Consider the following 7,662-nt stretch of genomic DNA (forward strand, 5'->3'; position numbering starts at 1 on the left):
TCATGGGAGACCGGTTGTGGGATGCACTCAGCCCTTCAGGATTTTATGAAATTCCCAACTTATGTGTTATCTTCACCCCTGATGATCGCAAAAGTTTGAGATTGCCGCCATATCTTTAATCGGGATTTTACCACTACCCAGAGACCAAACATGACATGGCTGTTGTTAGCGATCTGTCCACTATTGATTTGTGGCTTATAGGCAGGAGATACAGTTATGAAAAATATGCATCTTCTGAATATCACCATAACAGAACCACGTAATAGTGCCAAATAGTGACTGAGTACCGTCATACCATATCCATGGTACATAACATTACCATTAAAAGTATGATGCTCTACCGACTGAGCTATCAGGGCTCTCTACATTTATAATCTCGCTGGGTACCGTAATTCTTCTATCCCGTTACTAAATTTTGTTGCCCCTTTTTGGACTTGCTCTAGTTCCACAAAAATCATAATTTCCAGGCTTGAATTGGGCAGGTTAATCTTTGCGAAGGACATGTGAATCAAGCCGCATACAAGGTTATCCTGGAAAAACAGTTGATTCGTTCTGCGCAGGCAACGTTCCCCAACTCTGAGGACTGGCTTTTCCAGCAGAACAATGCACCATGCCACACGGCTAGGTAAACCAGCATGTGGATGAAGGAACACTAGCTCAAATCGCTGTCATGGCCAGCCCAATCTCCAAACCTGAACCCCATTGAAAACCTCTTGAATGTGAGGAAGATGGATAGTCACAAGCCATCAAACAAAGAAGAACTGCTTAAATTTTTGTACCAGGAGTGGCATAATGTCACCCAAAAGCAGTGTGAAAGACTGGTGGAAAGCATGCCAAGACACATGAAAGCTGTGATTAAAAATCATGGTTATTCCACAAAATATTGATTTCTGAACTCTTCCTGAGATAAAACATTAGTATTGTTGTTTCTAAATAATTATGAACTTGTTTTCGTAGCATTATTTGAGGTCTGCAAGCACTGCATTTTTTTTGCTATTTTGACCATTTTTCATTTTCTGAAAATAAGTACAAAATTTAGTGCTTGGAAATTCGAAGACATGTTGTCAGTAGTTTATAGAATATAAGAGCAATTTACATTTTACTCAAAAACATACCTATAAAGAGAAAATTAAGACAAACTGAAAATTTTGCAGTGGTCTCTTAATTTTTGCCAGAGCTGTAGTTAGCAAGGCCGAAAAAAGACATTTGTCCGTCCAGTTCAGCCTATATTCCGTCAGAAGAAATCCCCAGATCTACGTCCTTCTAAAGAACCTAATAACTGCAAGATACAATATTATTACGCTCCAGGAAGACATACGGGCCTCTCTTGAACCCCTTGACTGAGTTCGCCATCCCCACCTCCTCAGACAAGGAATTCCAGATTCTCCCTGCCCTACCAGTAAAGAATCCTTTTCTATGTTGGTGGAAAAACCTTCTCTCCTCCAGACGCAGAGAATGCCCCCTTGTGACCGTCACCTTCCTTGGTATAAACAGATCCTCGGAGAGATATTTGTATTGTCCCCTTATATACTTATACATGGTTATGAGATCGCCCCTCAGTTGCCTCTTTTCTAGACTAAATAATACTTTTTTGCTAATCTCTCTGGGTATTGTAGTTCCTCCATCCCCTTTATTAATTTTGTTGCCCTTCTTTGTACTCGCTATAGTTCCACACAGATCATAATTTCTTTAGACCTTTTATCAGCACACAAGTTACCCCCACATTGCACCCCCCATGATGACCTCATGGGAGACCGGTTGTGGGATGCCCTCAGCCCTTCAGGATTTTATGAAATTCCCAACTTATGTGTTATCTTCACCCCTGATGATCGCAAAAGTTTGAGATTGCCGCCATATCTCTTATCGGGATTTTACCACTATGCAGAGACCAAACATGACATGGCTGTTGTTAGCGATCTGTCCACTATTGATTTGTGGCTTATAGGCAGGAGATACAGTTATGAAAAATATGCATCTTCTGAATATCACCATAACAGAACCACATAATAGTGCCAAATAGTGACTGAGTACCGTCATACCATATCCATGGTACATAACATTACCATTTATTAAAAGCTTACGCCCGAACAGGGACTTGAACCCTGGACCCTCAGATTAAAAGTCTTATGCTCTATCGGCTACATTGATAATCTCGCTGGGTACCGTAATTCTTTCATCCCGTTACTAAATTTTGTTGCCCCTTTTTGGACTTGCTCTAGTTCCACAAAAATCATAATTTCCAGGCTTGAATTGGACAGGTTAATCTTTGCGAAGTACATGTGAATCAAGCAGCATACAAGGTTATCCTGGAAAAACAGTTGATTCCTTCTGCTCAGGCAACGTTCCCCAACTCTGAGGACTGGCTTTTCCAGCAGAACAATGCACCATGCCACACGGCTAGGTAAACCAGCGTGTGGATAAAGGAACACTAGCTCAAATCGCTGTCATGTCCAGCCCAATCTCCAAACCTGAACCCCATTGAAAACATCTTGAATGTGAGGAAGATGGATAGTCACAAGACATCAAACAAAGAAGAACTGTTAAATTTTTGTACCAGGAGTGGCATAATGTCACCCAAAAGCAGTGTGAAAGACTGGTGGAAAGCATGCCAAGACACATGAAAGCTGTGATTAAAAATCATGGTTATTCCACAAAATATTGATTTCTGAACTCTTCCTGAGATAAAACATTATTATTGTTGTTTCTAAATAATTATGAACTTGTTTTCGTAGCATTATTTGAGGTCTGCAAGCACTGCATTTTTTTTGCTATTTTGACCATTTTTCATTTTCTGAAAATAAGTACAAAATTTAGTGCTTGGAAATTCGAAGACATGTTGTCAGTAGTTTATAGAATATGAGAACAATTTACATTTTACTCAAAAATATACAGTACCTATAAAGAGAAAATTAAGACAAAATGAAAATTTTGCAGTGGTCTCTTAATTTTTGCCAGAGCTGTAGTTAGCAAGGCCGAAAAAAGACATTTGTCCGTCCAGTTCAGCCTATATTCCGTCAGAAGAAATCCCCAGATCTATGTACTTCTAAAGAACCTAATAACTGCAAGATACAATATTGTTACGCTCCAGGAAGACATCCGGGCCTCTCTTGAACCCCTTGACTGAGTTCGCCATCCCCACCTCCTCAGACAAGGAATTCCAGATTCTCCCTGCCCTACCAGTAAAGAATCCTTTTCTATGTTGGTGGAAAAACCTTCTCTCCTCCAGACGCAGAGAATGCCCCCTTGTGACCGTCACCTTCCTTGGTATAAGCAGATCCTCGGAGAGATATTTGTATTGTCCCCTTATATACTTATACATGGTTATGAGATCGCCCCTCAGTTGCCTCTTTTCTAGACTAAATAATACTTTTTTGCTAATCTCTCTGGGTATTGTAGTTCCTCCATCCCCTTTATTAATTTTGTTGCCCTTCTTTGTACTCGCTATAGTTCCACACAGATCATAATTTCTTTAGACCTTTTATCAGCACACAAGTTACCCCCACATTGCACCCCCCATGATGACCTCATGGGAGACCGGTTGTGGGATGCCCTCAGCCCTTCAGGATTTTATGAAATTCCCAACTTATGTGTTATCTTCACCCCTGATGATCGCAAAAGTTTGAGATTGCCGCCATATCTTTTATCGGGATTTTACCACTACCCAGAGACCAAACATGACATGGCTGTTGTTAGCGATCTGTCCACTATTGATTTGTGGCTTATAGGCAGGAGATACAGTTATGAAAAATATGCATCTTCTGAATATCACCATAACAGAACCACATAATAGTGCCAAATAGTGACTGAGTACCGTCATACCATATCCATGGTACATAACATTACCATTTATTAAAAGCTTACACCCGAACAGGGACTTGAACCCTGGACCCTCAGATTAAAAGTCTGATGCTCTACCGACTGAGCTATCCGGGCTCTCTACATTGATAATCTCGCTGGGTACCGTAATTCTTTCATCCCGTTACTAAATTTTGTTGCCCCTTTTTGGACTTGCTCTAGTTCCACATAAATAATAATTTCCAGGCTTGAATTGGGCAGGTTAATCTTTGCGAAGGACATGTGAATCAAGCCACATACAAGGTTATGCTGGAAAAACAGTTGATTCCTTCTGCTCAGGCAACGTTCCCCAACTCTGAGGACTGGCTTTTCCAGCAGAACAATGCACCATGCCACACGGCTAGGTAAACCAGCGTGTGGATGAAGGAACACTAGCTCAAATCGCTGTCATGGCCAGCCCAATCTCCAAACCTGAACCCCATTGAAAACCTCTTGAATGTGAGGAAGATGGATAGTCACAAGCCATCAAACAAGGAAGAACTGCTTAAATTTTTGTACCAGGAGTTGCATAATGTCACCCAAAAGCAGTGTGAAAGACTGGTGGAAAGCATGCCAAGACAAATGAAAGCTGTGATTAAAAATCATGGTTATTCCACAAAATATTGATTTCTGATCTCTTCCTGAGATAAAACATTATTATTGTTGTTTCTAAATAATTATGAACTTGTTTTCGTAGCATTATTTGAGGTCTGCAAGCACTGCATTTTTTTTGCTATTTTGACCATTTTTCATTTTCTGAAAATAAGTACAAAATTTAGTGCTTGGAAATTCAAAGACATGTTGTCAGTAGTTTATAGAATATAAGAGCAATTTACATTTTACTCAAAAATATACCTATAAAGAGAAAATTAAGACAAAATGAAAATTTTGCAATGGTCTCTTAATTTTTGCTAGAGCTGTAGTTAGCAAAGCCGAAAAAAGACATTTGTCCGTCCAGTTCAGCCTATATTCCGTCAGAAGAAATCCCCAGATCTACGTCCTTCTAAAGAACCTAATAACTGCAAGATACAATATTGTTACGCTCCAGGAAGACATACGGGCCTCTCTTGAACCCCTTGACTGAGTTCGCCATCCCCACCTCCTCAGACAAGGAATTCCAGATTCTCCCTGCCCTACCAGTAAAGAATCCTTTTCTATGTTGGTGGAAAAACCTTCTCTCCTCCAGACGCAGAGAATTCCCCCTTGTGACCGTCACCTTCCTTGGTATAAACAGATCCTCGGAGAGATATTTGTATTGTCCCCTTATATACTTATACATGGTTATGAGATCGCCCCTCAGTTGCCTCTTTTCTAGACTAAATAATACTTTTTTGCTAATCTCTCTGGGTATTGTAGTTCCTCCATCCCCTTTATTAATTTTGTTGCCCTTCTTTGTACTCGCTATAGTTCCACACAGATCATAATTTCTTTAGACCTTTTATCAGCACACAAGTTACCCCCACATTGCACCCCCCATGATGACCTCATGGGAGACCGGTTGTGGGATGCCCTCAGCCCTTCAGGATTTTATGAAATTCCCAACTTATGTGTTATCTTCACCCCTGATGATCGCAAAAGTTTGAGATTGCCGCCATATCTTTTATCGGGATTTTACCACTACCCAGAGACCAAACATGACATGGCTGTTGTTAGCGATCTGTCCACTATTGATTTGTGGCTTATAGGCAGGAGATACAGTTATGAAAAATATGCATCTTCTGAATATCACCATAACAGAACCACATAATAGTGCCAAATAGTGACTGAGTACCGTCATACCATATCCATGGTACATAACATTACATTTATTAAAAGATTACACCTGAACAGGGACTTGAAACCTGGACCCTCAGATTAAAAGTCTGAAGCTCTACCGACTGAGCTAATCTCGCTGGCTACCGTAATTCTTTTATCCCGTTACTAAATTTTGTTGCCACTTTTTGGACTTGCTCTAGTTCCACAAAAATCATAATTTCCAGGCTTGAATTGGGCAGGTTAATCTTTGCGAAGGACATGTGAATCAAGCCGCATACAAGGTTATCCTGGAAAAACAGTTGATTCCTTCTGCTCAGGCAACGTTCCCCAACTCTGAGGACTGGCTTTTCCAGCAGAACAATGCACCATGCCACACGGCTAGGTAGACCAACGTGTGGATGAAGGAACACTAGCTCAAATCACTGTCATGGCCAGCCCAATCTCCAAACCTGAACCCCATTGAAAACCTCTTGAATGTGAGGAAGATGGATAGTCACAAGCCATCAAACAAAGAAGAACTGCTTAAATTTTTGTACCAGGAGTGGCATAATGTCACCCAAAAGCAGTGTGAAAGACTGGTGGAAAGCATGCCAAGACACATGAAAGCTGTGATTAAAAATCATGGTTATTCCACAAAATATTGATTTCTGAACTCTTCCTGAGATAAAACATTAGTACTGTTGTTTCTAAATAATTATGAACTTGTTTTGGTAGCATTATTTGAGGTCTGCAAGCACTGCATTTTTTTTGCTATTTTGACCATTTTTCATTTTCTGAAAATAAGTACAAAATTTAGTGCTTGGAAATTCAAAGACATGTTGTCAGTAGTTTATAGAATATAAGAGCAATTTACATTTTACTCAAAAATATACCTATAAAGAGAAAATTAAGACAAAATGAAAATTTTGCAGTGGTCTCTTAATTTTTGCCAGAGCTGTAGTTAGCAAGGCCGAAAAAAGACATTTGTCCGTCCAGTTCAGCCTATATTCCGTCAGAAGAAATCCCCAGATCTACGTCCTTCTAAAGAACCTAATAACTGCAAGATACAATATTGTTACGCTCCAGGAAGACATACGGGCCTCTCTTGAACCCCTTGACTGAGTTCGCCATCCCCACCTCCTCAGACAAGGAATTCCAGATTCTCCCTGCCCTACCAGTAAAGAATCCTTTTCTATGTTGGTGGAAAAACCTTCTCTCCTCCAGACGCAGAGAATGCCCCCTTGTGACCGTCACCTTCCTTGGTATAAACAGATCCTCGGAGAGATATTTGTATTGTCCCCTTATATACTTATACATGGTTATGAGATCGCCCCTCAGTTGCCTCTTTTCTAGACTAAATAATACTTTTTTGCTAATCTCTCTGGGTATTGTAGTTCCTCCATCCCCTTTATTAATTTTGTTGCCCTTCTTTGTACTCGCTATAGTTCCACACAGATCATAATTTCTTTAGACCTTTTATCAGCACACAAGTTACCCCCACATTGCACCCCCCATGATGACCTCATGGGAGACCGGTTGTGGGATGCCCTCAGCCCTTCAGGATTTTATGAAATTCCCAACTTATGTGTTATCTTCACCCCTGATGAAGATGAAGATCAGGGGTGATTTTACCACTACCCAGAGACCAAACATGACATGGCTGTTGTTAGCGATCTGTCCACTATTGATTTGTGGCTTATAGGCAGGAGATACAGTTATGAAAAATATGCATCTTCTGAATATCACCATAACAGAACCACATAATAGTGCGACGCCCGAACAGGGACTTGAACCCTGGACCCTCAGAATAAAAGTCTGATGCTCTACCGACTGAGCTATCCGGGCTCTCTACATTGATAATCTCGCTGGGTACTGTAATTCTTCCATCCCGTTACTAAATTTTGTTGCCCCTTTTTGGACTTGCTCTAGTTCCACAAAAATCACAATTTCCAGGCTTGAATTGGGCAGGTTAATCTTTGCGAAGGACATGTGAATCAAGCCGCATACAAGGTTATCCTGGAAAAACAGTTGATTCCTTCTGCTCAGGCAACGTTCCCCAACTCTGAGGACTGGCTTTTCCAGCAGAACAATGCA

The 7,662-nt window shown here is 40.6% G+C and overlaps 2 non-coding genes across 2 annotated transcripts; both read right to left on the reverse strand.

The window, feature by feature from the left end:
* Nucleotides 1–3,860: 3,860 nt before the first annotated feature.
* Nucleotides 3,861–3,933, reverse strand: TRNAK-UUU (transfer RNA lysine (anticodon UUU)). Its single transcript has one exon. It is a non-coding gene; the product is annotated as a tRNA-Lys (tRNA).
* Nucleotides 3,934–7,340: 3,407 nt separating this feature from the next.
* On the reverse strand, nucleotides 7,341–7,413 carry TRNAK-UUU (transfer RNA lysine (anticodon UUU)). The gene has a single exon. It is a non-coding gene; the product is annotated as a tRNA-Lys (tRNA).
* Between the last annotated feature and the right edge of the window lie 249 nt (nucleotides 7,414–7,662).

The sequence above is a fragment of the Dendrobates tinctorius genome, unplaced genomic scaffold (assembly GCF_039654945.1).
Source record: "Dendrobates tinctorius isolate UK_male_01 unplaced genomic scaffold, ASM3965494v1 ptg000099l, whole genome shotgun sequence".
Classification (NCBI taxonomy): domain Eukaryota; kingdom Metazoa; phylum Chordata; class Amphibia; order Anura; family Dendrobatidae; genus Dendrobates; species Dendrobates tinctorius.